This window comes from Esox lucius, chromosome 12, assembly GCF_011004845.1.
Source record: "Esox lucius isolate fEsoLuc1 chromosome 12, fEsoLuc1.pri, whole genome shotgun sequence".
Taxonomy (NCBI): Eukaryota; Metazoa; Chordata; class Actinopteri; order Esociformes; family Esocidae; genus Esox; species Esox lucius.
Genome location: NC_047580.1, coordinates 37330624 through 37345089, shown reverse-complemented (window position 1 = coordinate 37345089; position 14466 = coordinate 37330624). Strand labels below are relative to the sequence as shown.

The following is a 14466-nucleotide window of genomic DNA, read 5'->3' as shown; positions in this document are numbered from 1 at the left end:
GCATTCTGGGAAGTGCTACTCATACTCGCAACCATGACCCATAATGACAATCCTAGTCATTTCAATGGCCTTTTTGAATTATATGCACTTTGCATTCTGGGTATTTTACCCGGACTCGCGACCATGACACCAAATGACAGCCTAGCTGTTTTAGTGGGTTAGGAACTATACGTGGAATTCCCGCATCCTCTCAAAGCAGCAAATCACCTGATAGCACACAGTCTGTGAAAAGGGATCTTGCTCTATGTGTTAAGTAATTATCAAAACACAGCACCCTTGTCAATAGCTTGAAGTTTAGGTTTTGATGCTTTTTATGACCTGGGGAGCATATTGATGCATTTTGAGTGACCACCATGTACCCATCCTCTGATGGCTTCTTCCAACAGGATAATGCACCATGTCACAAAGCTCGAATCATTTCAAATTGGTTTCTTGAACATGACAATGAGTTCACTGTACTGAAATGGCCCCCACAGTCACCAGATCTCAACCCAATAGAGCATCTTTGGGATGTGGTGGAACGGGAGCTTTGTGCCCTGGATGTGCATCCCACAAATCTCCATCAACTGCAAGATGCTATCCTATCAATATGGGCCAACATTTCTAAAGAATGCTTTCAGCACCTTGTTGAATCCATGCCAAGTAGAATTGAGTGTATTAGTGTGCACACCAGTAAACTAATACTTTCTTGAAGCACCTTTAGATTTTTTACACACTCAGTCTTTTTGGGCAGGAGTCTATTAGTATGGCACATCTGGACGTGGCAATATCTGCCCACTCTTCTTTACAAAAGCTCTCCAAATCTGTCAGATTGTGAGGACATCTCCTGTGCACAGCCCTCTTCAGATCAGCCCACAATGTTCAGCTGGATTCAGGTCTGGGCTGTCTAGGCCATTCCAAAACGTAAATTTCCTTCTGGTGCAGCCATGTTTGTGTGGATTTGGATGTGTGCTTTGGGTCGTTGTTGTGCTGAAAAGTGAACTTCATCTTCAGCTTTCTAACGGACGCCTGAAGGTTTTGTGACAAAATTGCCTGGTATTTGTAACTGTTCATAATTTCCTCCACCTTGACTAAGGCCCCTGTTCCAGCTGAAGGAAAACAGCCCCAAAGCATGATGCTGCCACCACCATGCTTCACTGTGGGTATGGTGTTCTTTGGGTGATGTGAAGGGGTTGTTTTTGCGCCAAACATACCTTTTGGAATTATGGCCAAAAAGTTCAACCTTGGTTTCATCAGACCATAACACGTTTTCCCACGTGCTTTTGGGGTACTTGATGTTTGTTTTTGCAAACTTCAGCCGGGCTTGGATGTTTTTCTTTGTAAGAAAAGGCTTCCGTCTTGCCACCCTACCCCATAGATTGTTGTCACATGTAGTACACAGCCAGTACTAGCCAGAAATTCCTGCAGTTCCTTTACTGTTGCTGTTGGCCTCTTGGAAGCCTTCCTGACCAGTTTTCTTCTTGTCTTTTCATCATTTTTGGGGGGACGTCCAGTTCTAGGAATCACTGTGTTCCATGGAATATCTAATGCTTTGGAAATTATTTTGTACCTTTCTCCTGACTGATATCTTTCAACAATGACATCCCTCTGATGATTTGGAATCCCCCTGTGGACCATGGCTTTTGATCTGAGATGCAACTAAGAAAATGTCAGGAAAATCCTACTAGAACAGCTGAACTTTATTTGTAATTAATCAGAGTCACTTTAAATGATGGCAGGTGTAATGACTTCTATTTAACATGAGTTTGAATGTGCTTGGTTAATTCTGAACACAGCCACATCCCCAGTTATAAGAGGGTATGCACACTTATGCAACCAGGTTATTGTAAGGTTTTTATTTTTATTCTTCCCCCCTGGAAGATTTCTGTTTGTTTTTCAACTGAATAGTTCACATTATAGGTCACATTAAAAGTGGAAAAGTTCTGACGATTTATCTTGTCTCATGAGCACAGTTTGAGGTATTTGGCGACGGTATCTCAAGGACTATCCAAACCTGACAGCGAATTTGATAACTGATGATTTTCCAGTTTATTTTTGAGGTAAGCTGATTTGGAAGTGTCTGTAGAACAGTATTTTATGTATTAACATTAACTAATATCTGGCCCTTCTGGATGCCAACCGAAGTGTATTAAGACAATGATGAGTGAAAAACATATTTTTTAATTCCTTGGTCTTACTGCTTTTTTATTACTGTTTTGACTTCATCTAACTATTTTAAAATCTTAGTTTTTCTGTTTTATTTCCGTCTTTGAATTTTTATCTCTTCTTCCGTTTTGTCTCACTGTTAGAGAAGGGCCATTATCTAATTTCACTATTAGTCTAAACCTGTGGTTTTTTATGCATGTGAGAAACTATGTTTACGACGTTGTATTTCAGGGGGGTTCTTTGTCACTTGTATGATGACGACTACAGACGTGAATGTCATCTGACCCACAAGCACAGAATGTTCACACAACACAATATCACATATCACTTATGTATGTGTTTGTGTCTTTCCAGGTCATGGATTATTTGGCACTTTTGAGATGCTGTCATCATGGAGACGAACACGTGAGGACCAACATGTTAAGGAGCGTGTAGCTAGTGTGTTCTCTGATGTCATGCTGCGTTACTCAGGTGGAACACTACTCCACCAGGTCAGTGTGGTGTGTTTATGTTTAGTGTGTTTGTGTAATGAATACTCAGGGAGACAGTGGTCTAGATTCGCGCACAGAGCCCGGCAGGTGTTTATTGCGCCAAAGCAAAAGGCAGGAATCGAGGACACATGTAGGCAATGGTCACATACAGGTAGGCAATGGTCACATAGAGGTAGGCAATGGTCACATACAGGTAGGCAATGGTCATACACAGGTAGGCAATGGTCACATACAGGTAGGCAGTGGTCATATACAGGTAGGCAATGATCACACACAGGTAGGCAATGGTCACATACAGGTAGGCAGTGGTCATATACAGGTAGGCAATGGTCACATACAGGTAGGTAATGGTCACATACAGGTAGGCAAACAGGCAGGTGAACAATCCAGAAGGATAGGTCTAGGATCGTAGTCAAGGGTAGGCAGAAGAGGAGCTGATGAACTAAACAAGGAGCTGATGACACCAGGTGAGTAACTAACACAGGTGCAATCAATGAACAAGAATGAAAGACAGAGTTATGTTCAAAAACACAACAAAACAGAACACAAGCTTGACTAGGAAAATCAATACAGAACTGAAAACAAAAACATGATAAAAAAAAGGGAAAACAGAATACACACAAAACAGTTTTTATAGATGTTCTGGCATAATTTTAGCTCTGTACGCCACCACAATGGATTTGAAATTAAACAACAAAGATGCAATTGAAATGCAGACTTTCAGCTTTAATTCAAGGGGTTCAACAAAATGACACGCTCAAATTAACATTAGTGACCCAGTGCCATTGGAAGCCATAACATGGCCATGCCATTACACTGCCTCCACCGTGTTTTACAGGAGATGTGGTATGCTTCAGATCATGAGCTGTTCCAAGCCTTCTACATACTTTTTTCTTCCCATCATTCTGGTACAGGTTCATCTTAGTTTCATCTGTCCAAAGAATGCTGTTCCAGAACTGGGATGGCTATTTTAGATGTTTTTTGGCAAAGTCAAATCTGGCCTTTCTATTCTTGAGGCTTATGAATGGATTGCACCTTGTGGTGAACCCTCTGTATTTACTCTTATGAGGTCTTCTCTTTATGGTAGACTTGGATCTGCCTAGCTTTTCGAGAGTGTTCTTCACTAGGTTAGATGTTGTGAAGGTGTTTTTCTTTACCAGGGAAAGGATCCTACTATCATCCATGACTGTGATTTTCCATTGGTGATCAGGCTGTTTTGTGTTGCAGAGCTCATCGGTGCATTCTTTTTTTTCTCCAAATGTACCAAACTGTTGATTTGGACGCTTTTTTGCAGCCTAAGGATGGCCTGTTTCACTTGCATTGAGAGCTCCTTTGATCGCATGTTGTGGGTTCACAGCAACAGCTTCCAAATGTGAATGCCACACCTGGAATTAACTCCAGACCTTTTAGCTGCTTAATTGATGAAGAAATAACAAAGTAATAGCCCACACCTGTCCATGAAACTGCTTTTGAGTCAATTGTCCAATTACTTTTGGTCCCTTGAAAAGAGGGGGCTACATATTAAAGAGCTGTAATTCTTAAATCCTTCCTCCAATTTGGATGTGATTACCCTCAAATTAAAGCTGAGAGAGTGCACATTAAGCTCATATTCATTATTTAACTGTAACTTGAATATATTTTGGTAAACAGTCCAAATAACAAAACTTGTGTCAGTCCAATTATATTTGGACCTAACTGCATAGCTGCGATTACACCAGATGATCCAGCTATGGCCATGAATTTGGCTTTGTTTCCTTGTAGCTGGCGAACATCAAGAGGAAGCTATATGAGTTGTTGGACGATATGGGGTCTGGGCAGGGCATTCATTGTTTGATGTAATATTCTACTGACAGATGACTGAGATATACGTAGTTTGTCTGCGCTGCATAGCTGTATTTTCCCTGTGATCAAGTAGCGTAGAGTTGTCACAACCTTGATATCTGGTTTCTGTTCGTTGGTGAAGGGACTGAATACCTGATTAGCTCTACTATGATCATAATACCCTCGTGATTAAGACAAATACCTTTTTAAAAGCTCAGTAATTTTGTTGGAATCGGGTCTAGCTGACAGTTTGTGGGTTTAGAACTCATTACAAATGTAGTGAATGTGTTGAGCGATACGGTTCTGCTTTTCTGATGTATCAAATACTTATGTCATGCAATACAATGCAAATTAATTACTTAAAAATCATACAATGTGATTTTCTGGATTTTTGTTTTAGATTCTGTCACTCACAGTTGAAGAGTACCTATGATAAAAAATTACAGACTTCTACATGCTTTGTTAGTGGGAAAACCTGCAAAATCGGCAGTGTATCAAATACTCGTTCTCCCCACTGTATATGTTAATATTTTCTACAAAAAATGATGACCATCCCTGTGGGGTAGTGCTTTCAAGAAGCCCTGAATTTAGTTTTCTCGCAATTCTGTCTATTTTAATCTATTGGTCTGGGGTATGTTACTAATCTACTGGTCTGGGGTATTCTGATAATCTATTGGTTTGAGGTCCTTATCTGTTGGTCTGAGGTATTCTATGAATGTGTTGGTCTGGGGTATTTTATCAATGTGTTGGTCTGGGGTATTTTGTGAATGTGTTGGTCTGGGGTATTTTATGAATGTGTTGGTCTGGGGTATTTTATGAATGTGTGAGTTATGTTGTGTTTGTGTTTACAGGTGACTCTTGGTCTGGCTGCGTCTCCTCTCACCAACCTGGAGGCTGTCCGGTTGTTCTACCGTTGTGCTGCCCTGGGTGTATCTCTATACCCTGTCTTTCTATGCTGCCTGTCTGGTTGCCACAGGTTACCTGGAGACAGGGTACAGGCATGGATTCTGTCGACGTGTCCCCAAGAAGGGAGCCCTGGACTCCAAGCCACGCTGGTATCGCTGCCTCATGTACACACGCTACCAGGATGATACACACTCACACAACGCTATACACACACCTAATGCTTCTCATGCACAAACACTTACTTCAAATTCCGCACTTACCCACACACACATACCAAACGCTACCCACATCCCACGGTTGGACACACACTCCAAACACTACCCACAGTCACACACACACTCCAAACACTACCCACGGTCACACACACACTCCAAACACTACCCACAGTCACACACACCCATCAAATACACACAACCCAACCACCAGCTCTGACCTGTGACCCCGGGACTCACACTTGTTGCTAGGCTGCGTGCAACGTTGCTATGGAGATTGGATCACCAATACATACATGTAAAACCCTTTGTGGTTTTGTTATACCTCATCTACATCTCCTTTGGACTGATGGGCTTCTTACAGGTAACAAACACACAGACACACACACAATACAAACATTGACACTACATAGCCAACACACGCACTCAATCTTGAATTTGAAGTTTCTTCAGCCACTCCATACAGGAAATACAATATAACTGAAGAACACTGTAATGCGTCCAATAACTGGGGTCAATTACCAATAATGGGGGTTGTATTTTTTAGCTAAACATATAAATATTGACTCATACGTTTCAGAAATGCTATTCCATAACACGCTAGATAACATTTTCATGACACCAACAATCATAAAACATTGTCAGATGATCAAATGATCAACACAGTCGAATGATCAAACATCAAATTATTACTCTGTAAAAGAAGAAACATTTCAAAATTGCTGTTTGATATGCCAATAATGAGGTTCTACACTAGATTTGTCTATTTCTAATGTAATGTGACTAAATTACCAAAATGATAATGTGAATATATAACTATACTGTCCAACGTGTTGCAGGTGAGCCAGGGCTCCGACCCTAGTTCTCTGGTTGCTATGGATACAGGAACATTATTGTGCGCTCGCGCCCAGCAGAGCTACTTCTCATCCTACTCCCTTGTGATTGGCTTCTACATCTATGAGAGTGCCCCCTACTGGAATGCCTCGGTACAGAGAGATCTGTTGGAGTATGCTAAAGGTAGTAAACCTCCAACCCAGAATCAAGAGGACCCAGTAACCTAGTAACCCAGTAACTAACCTGAACCATACCGGCGTCCCGTCTACGGGACGGTTCATACTCATTTGCGGCATGTGGTAAAAACTGCGACGATTCGTAAAATATATATTTTTTTGTCATAGGCATGTCTTATATCGCCAGAAAGCTTGGAATCTCGTTAAACTAATTATAATATGCACTTTAAAAAAGCTATTACGACGACCAAACACGGTGCAATTGTTTCAGGACAGTCAACAAGAACAAAATACTTTACTGTAGGCACTCGGTTTCATTTTTCATGTATCACGGAAAATATTGTACTTACATTACTGAACCTCCGCAGATTTCTTATCCCTCTGTTCCCAGAGAGGACGGGAAGCATATTTTTGCTTGGTAAAATCCGTTTTAATTTTCATAGTATCCATGCGTCACAGAATGAAAAATGACTCGATCAACATGCAACAAAACTACTCATGCTATCCAGACCATAAAACAAGTATTTTCCCCGTGACATTTGGTATGTCTGTAATGATTAGACACTCAGGAAGATAACTAGCCTCATTCCGAGATTCTACACAGCGAATTGGCTGCGCAATACCTCAGTAAACCCTAGTAGCGCGCCTCACGTTACGCACCAATAAGATGGACCAAGACAAACTTGAAGGACAATATCTTCCGCCAATGACGACCAATTAATTTGAAACATAGCTAGCTAGATAGCCAATGAGCTGGCCTTTCTTGTGATGTGGGAATGTGCACTGTGGGAAGAATGGGCTGGAATCTAGAGGTGTGCTCAACCGGACACCCCTGCATCATTTCGAATTGAGAGAGCATCAGAGCGCGCTAGTATTTTCGTTACGCACATTCTTGCTAGTACTTAGTAGTTACTACTTCTTGTTATTTCGATAATTTTAAACATTTCGAATTTGAACATGGCTCCTAAAAGTGGGAAAGCAAAATCCAAGACCAAGTACACAAACTTGGAGGAGATTTTTGAGGAGATTCAGCGAGAGAGTGACCAAGAGCTAGACGAGGACTCTCTTAGCGAACAAAGTTTTGATTCTGGCGAGGAAGAATTGTTCTTGGAAGGAAAGGATCCCGTTTTAGATTGGTGAGTAAAATAAATTATTGTTCTTTATATGTATGTTCATATGTATGTGTGTACGTGTATATGCTTGTGTACACCTGAAAAATAATTTTATTTGGGTAGTAAGTGTAGTAATATGTATATATTACAAATATACTATTACAAATATACAATTACAGTACAAATAAACACATACACAAATATATATTTCAGCTAAACTTTCATATAAAAAGTTATATAAATACAGATTGAAAGAACTGTTCTTTGTCCTGTGCTATATGTGAGCGTATTGTTTTGTCTGGGTTTTTTTCCGTCCTGTCTGGGCCCAGTTGTAAAAGAGATCTTAGTCTCAGTCTGCATGCCTTGTTGAAATAAAGTTTAAATTAGAATATATATATATATATATATATATATATACACACACACACACACACACACACACATTTGTTATATGGCTATAACATGTTGTTGTCCCAATAAATAATTCTAGTATTGGTCCCCATATGTAATTCTAGTCAAATCTAAATGTATTTTATTTTTTTAACAGTGGAAGCAACTCAGACTCGGATGATCTCTGGGAGCCGGCTGCAAAGAGACAACCACAATCAAGCAGTCCTGCCCTCACTACTTCAGGAGCATCTACATCTGCCATTGTTTCTGGCTCTACAACAAGCACACCTTTTGTCTCCAAAATCACTCCAGGTCCGAGGTCATCAACACCTACCCCCGTCCGGCCATCCAGAGGTGTGAAGAGACCAGCCCAGAGACAAAGACGGGCCAGTGCACCAGCTGACACCTCCACTGTGGGAGAGGACCGTTGGCACACAGTACTGGAGGAGGATGTAGAGCCACGTCCACCCACATTCAGGCCTAAAAGGCAGCCTGGACCTCAGCTGGACATGACTGGGACATACAGCCCCCTCCATCTGTTCCAGCTGTTTTTTACTACCTCTGTTCTTGCGACGCTGGTGTCGAACACCAACAAGTATGGGACTAAAAAGCAAGCTGGAAAAAAAGAGGCATGGAAGACCATTTCCATCAATGACATGTACTCCTACATGTCACTGGTCATTTACATGGGGATTGTGAAATTGAGAACCCTGAGAGATTACTGGAAAAGCACAATCCTCTACCAGCTGCCTTTTCCTGCAACTGTGATGTCGGCCAACCGGTTCTTGGCCATCTCACAGGCCCTTCACATGAGTGACCCACACACGGATGAAGAAAATGAAAAGAAGAGAGGCACAGCAGGCTTTGACAGGCTCTATAAAATCAAACCTCTCTACCAGAGCATTGTTGAGGCCTGCAAGACATATTTTCAGCCCGCCCAGAACCTGTCCATTGATGAGAGGATGGTAGCCTCAAAAGCAAGAATTGGAATGAAACAGTACATGCGAGATAAGCCAACTAAATGGGGTTATAAGCTGTTTGTTTTGGCCGACTCCGTGTGTGCCTACACCTGGAACTTTTTTGTTTATGAGGGAAAATCACTCACAGCCACCGGTAAGGGACTCAGTTACGATTCAGTTATGCAGTTGTTGGATTTTCCACTACTCGGAACTGGATACAAGCTGTTTGTAGATAATTTCTACACAAGCCCTGCCTTGTTCAGTGACCTCAAGAAGCTGAATGTGTGGTGTTGTGGCACCATTCGTCCCAACAGAGTTGGTTTTCCCAAAACTAAACTGAACGACATGCCTAAGAGGGCTGATAGAGGCAGCATGCGATGGATCCGGAAAGGCGACTTGCTCTTTGTCAAATGGATGGATACCAGAGAGGTGGTCATGTGCACTACTATGCACAAATCCTTCAGTGGCAACCATGTCAGCAGACGTGTGAAGGATGCACAAGGGAAATGGAGCAAGAAGAACATACCCATTCCTGATGCTGTGAAGGACTACAACAAGAACATGGGCGGTGTGGACCTATCAGACGCACTCATTGGTTATTACAACGTTCTCCACAAGACTATGAGATGGTACAAAACATTTTTTTATCATTTCATTGACATTGCTGTGGTGAATGCCTTCATCCTTCACCAACAAATGGCAAAGAGTCGTGGACAGGCCTCGCTGACACAGTTGGCTTTCAGAGAGCGGCTCATCCAGGAGCTGGCTGAATGTGGGCCAAAGTCAACTGCTACACAAGCATCTGCCTCCTCTAGCACTCCTGCCCCAGGACCTGCCTCCAGTGGTGCGCACATACCAAAGTATCTGGTTGCAGATCTGAATGTGCCTCAAGGCCAAAAGGGTACAGTTGGAAGGCGTCGTTGTACCCTGTGCCATAAAAAGTCACCTATTACCTGCACAACTTGTGGTGTCACCCTGTGCTTTACAACAGAAAGAGACTGTTATGGTACTTGGCATCAGCAGCATAACTTTATGTAGAGGGTTGACTTGGGTGATCTGGACACTCAATGTGTACAAAGTTTTTTTTTCACTTTTTGTTTGCTGTGGTTTGCTGTGTTTGCACTTCTGACATTAGATCAGTGTTGGCTTCTAACTTAGCCCTTATTGTAAATAGTTCACTTATTTTGGGGGGCATTGGATCAGCGTTCTCGTCGCGCCTCCTGTCAGTACCTTTATGAAGGGAAACTAATGATCCACCATGTATGACATTTCTGGGAGTGTGTAAACCTTATTTGTTATTACACTTGTATTTTTGAATAATCTTTGTTGTCATATGCTTGGAATTTAATCATTTATCCAATTTGGCCACTTGGGTAGATTTGGGGACACTCGGAAAGGACACTTGGGAGTCCTCTTACAGAATATACTGCATCTCTATGGTCATTCAATGTAGCTGCCTAAAACTTTACCTACAGTCTCTTGCCTTCTAAGGGACAATACTTGAAGTGTCTCCAGCCTCCTATCTCAATGCATGGCCTTCCCACTGCATTTCAAACATGATGATAAAAATAAAAAAAATAAAAAACGTATGTTTTTGGTTTGTTTTATCTTCTGCCAAATCTATTGTGTTATACTTTCCTGCATTAATTTATAATTCCTGCAAACTACAGAGTGTCTCCTTTCAAATGGTACCAAATAAATGTTTCTACTATACTCAGGTCATGAGCTACAAGCATTTAGATTTGGGTACATCATTTTAGGCGGAAATTGACTTTATTTGCACCTAAGATAACAGGCTAAGTAACCCATGCCTTCTTTCACATAAAAATATAGAGAAAAAAAATGAATTTTACAAAACAGAACAACTTTTAAAATATGAATGAAATCCAAAACAATGATCAACAAAAAAGACAAAAGGAAATAAGAAACTAGGACAGTGAGTGATCAGTAACACAGGTGAGGGTGATAAAGAGGAACAGGGACAGTGATCAGGAACACAGGTGAGGGTGATAAAGAGGAACAGGGACAGTGATCAGGAACACAGGTGAGGGTGATAAAGAGGAACAGGGACAGTGATCACTGGCACAGTTGGCCTGGCACTGCCAGGATATGACAATTCCCCCGCCAAGAAGGGGGTGGAGAGGGAGAAAAAAAAGAAAAGAAAAAAACTACAAATTTGGTGAGAAGCGATTCCTTCTTTGGCCCAGTCACTCCCTCAGACTGGATACTGATTGTTAACTAGCTAGCTAACTAAATAACTTGAACATTACACAACACAGTGAATTGTAATCATGATTTGAAGGATAACAATTTGGTAGGCATGTTTTGTATGGTGATATTGAACCATACATGCTTAAACTGCTCAATACTGTGTCTATTGTGGTCCTGTTTTGTTTGGGATGCGGTCTTTAAGTTGACTATGAAACCTGGAATTTGTGGTGTTTTATGAACAGACATGTACATAGGAATTTTTTTCATTACAAACTTCCTTAATTGCTAACAAAGAGCTGCTAGAGAGTTAGCTAAATACAAATATGTGACTAAAAACAGTACCGTTAGCATTCCCCTCATGCATATTATCAGTAACCAGTGCATTCCATCTGCTTTCTTAAAAAAGAAAATGATATAGCTCTTGGCTGAATAGCATCAATGGATGGGTTTAAAGGAAATGTCCTTCACTTTATTGGTAACTAAGTATAAATCAGGTAAAAGCCAGACTTTCTTCCAAACTATATCAGCCACAAATCAATTCCAGTAAGGAATGGAAGTGTCTGTTACATGATTTTGTACAGAGGACAATTGTTTGTAGTCTAATCCTGGGTTGAGATTTAAAAAGCATACAAACACCAGAGGGCATCGCGCTAAAGACTTGCATAATTCCCTAGTGTTACAGGAATCCCATATTTAGAGAGAAACTTTTCATAGGTAAAAGGAAAACCATTCTTATTCAATAACTGATCTAACAGCAAAATATTTTTTCAGAATCAATTATCCACAAAGAGAGATTTGTGTTTGTACAAAATGTGTTATTCAAGATAAAATATTTATGAGGTGAAAAATTGTTTGTATATGAGAGTCCATGCCAAAACACCTGTCGATGATACGCAGAAAATTTTAAAGGAATTTTGTAAATATCATAGTAACCAACAAGAAGAAAGTTTAAGCCAACAAGATTAGACAACACATGGAGAGGTATAATATTCCAATCAAAAAGGACAAAAAAAAAGTACAAAAATCAAAGAAATCTAGTCCACCATTTTCATATGAATTCATAACTGTTTTTCTTATATAATGTGCCTTATTTTTCTAAATGAAATTGAACAACATTTTGTCAATCTCCTTTAGTAGCTTATTATCAAGATGCAACGCCAAAGCCACATGTCAAACGCAAGATTCCGTCTGTTTTAGAAATTAATACCCTGCCTCTCAGCAAAAGATCTCTTAATAGCCATTGATTAAATTTTCTTAGAGGTTTTTTTATAACAGGAGATACATTTGAGCAGATTCTTCTATGTTCTTTCCAAAACCACAACTTAATTATTAAATTGGAATATTATATAGAGGAAGAGCTCTCCTTTACAGACACCAGTTGACATTTATTAATATTCAAGGGCAGACGAGACGCCTCTGAGAATTCCTTAATTGCTTTTATAGCCACAGGAATTAGACTCATTCTTCAGAAATAGTGGGGTGTAATCTGCAAGCTGCGTCATTACTAGTTATTTGCCAAGTAGGGATGTACCTTTCACTGCACTAGATTTAATATGGTCTGCCAACAACTGAGCCACTAATAGGAAAAGGGGAGGTGGGGCATCCCTGCCTAATACCTCTAAACAACTCATTAATTGAATAGAACTATTAGTATTTATAGAATTTTAATAGCCGTATAAACGTATTTACCAAATCCAAATTTCATCAAACATTGCAAAACAATCTGATGCTCCACAGTGTCAAAAGCCTTCTAGAAATCCAAAAACAGAATAAAGCCATTAATCATCAAGCAATTCCCTTTTCATCTTCATCCACTCATCCGGTTTTGGGTCGCAGGGGCAGGAGCTCCAGCAGGGGAACCCAAACTTCCCCTTCCTGAGCTACATTAGCCAGCTCTGACTGGGGGATCCCGAGGTGTTCCCAGGCCAGTGTTAAGATATATCTCTCCACCTAGTCCTGGGCCTACCCCGAGATCTCGTCCCAGCTGGACGTGCCTGGAACACCTCCCTAGGGAGACGTCCAGGGGGCATCCTTACAAGATGCCCGAACCACCTCAACTGGCTCCTTTCGATGCAAAGGAGCACCGGCTCTACTCCGAGTTCCTCACGGATGACTGAGCTTCTCACCCTATCTTTAAGGGAGACACCAGCCACCCTTCTGAGAAAACCTATTTCAGCTGCTTGTACCCGCAATCTAGTTCTTTCGGTCATGACCCAGCCTTCATGACCATAGGTGAGGTAAGGGATATAGTGAACAAACACTTCGAATCGCTACTAGCATCATCGGATCGGTCCACGACCAAGACCAGTGCTGAGATCAACATACTATCCCAGGTGAAGGAGCTGAGAGACCTAATGGGATCGTGTAGCACGCGGCTGAAAATCATAGAGGCGTATATATCAGAACTGCACAAACAGGACACGGGTGCCCTGACCCTCAACTGCCCATCGAGAGATACGCAGTCCTCCGAGTTGACAGGTGAATGGCATTTCCTGTACAAGGAGGACAACAGTGTTTTTTGTTACATGAAGTTGGTTCCAGGTAAAATCTTGATCACTAGCGTAAACGGTAATGGGATAGGATCTATCAGTGTTAAGAGAGCCAAATTTACTATTCCGTTGGGGGTGTTGAGAGAAGCTAATCATGTCCAGGATGAAGATTACACCCAGCTGGACCGCTGTTGTGAGTACGTACTGTGTCCCTGTTGCCAGATATCTTTTAAGGCCTCTGGCTTTTGGAAACATGCATTGTTTGAGATCGCAGAGAGAGGTAACAGAGTGCCAGCCTGGCAGTCCTTGGATCGCTCAGAGACACCTTGGTGGATAGTGGATGAGAGCTCGGGTTGGAGCAAACCTATTTACAGACCCAGAGGTTTAGAGACTACGTGCGAGATCGGACTGAGTCTCGCAGATCTAAACCTGAAACACTATCTTTCAGACTCCGATTTCTCACGAGCTCTCGATCGCACATTTGAGTGTCTGTCTTGTCACATTTGAGAATCTGAATCATGTTTTCCTACGTGTATCAGCCTAGCACAATGTTGTTCCCCTGTCCTGCGCTTTCCGGGTCCCCTAACCCAAAGCCTCCCACGCCTCAAGGACAACCCATACCCGAGGCCCCAGGATAGGATATTGGAAACCGTATGAGAAGAGGTGGTCACGCTCGACTACCTAATCGGAGTAACCTCCCTAGGCCAGGAGTGTACCTTT

General features: G+C 41.5%; 1 pseudogene; it reads left to right on the top strand.

Moving 5' to 3' along the window:
• The first annotated feature begins 2503 nt into the window (after window positions 1-2503).
• LOC109615309 lies at window positions 2504-10918 on the top strand (annotated as a pseudogene).
• The last annotated feature ends 3548 nt before the right edge of the window (window positions 10919-14466 follow it).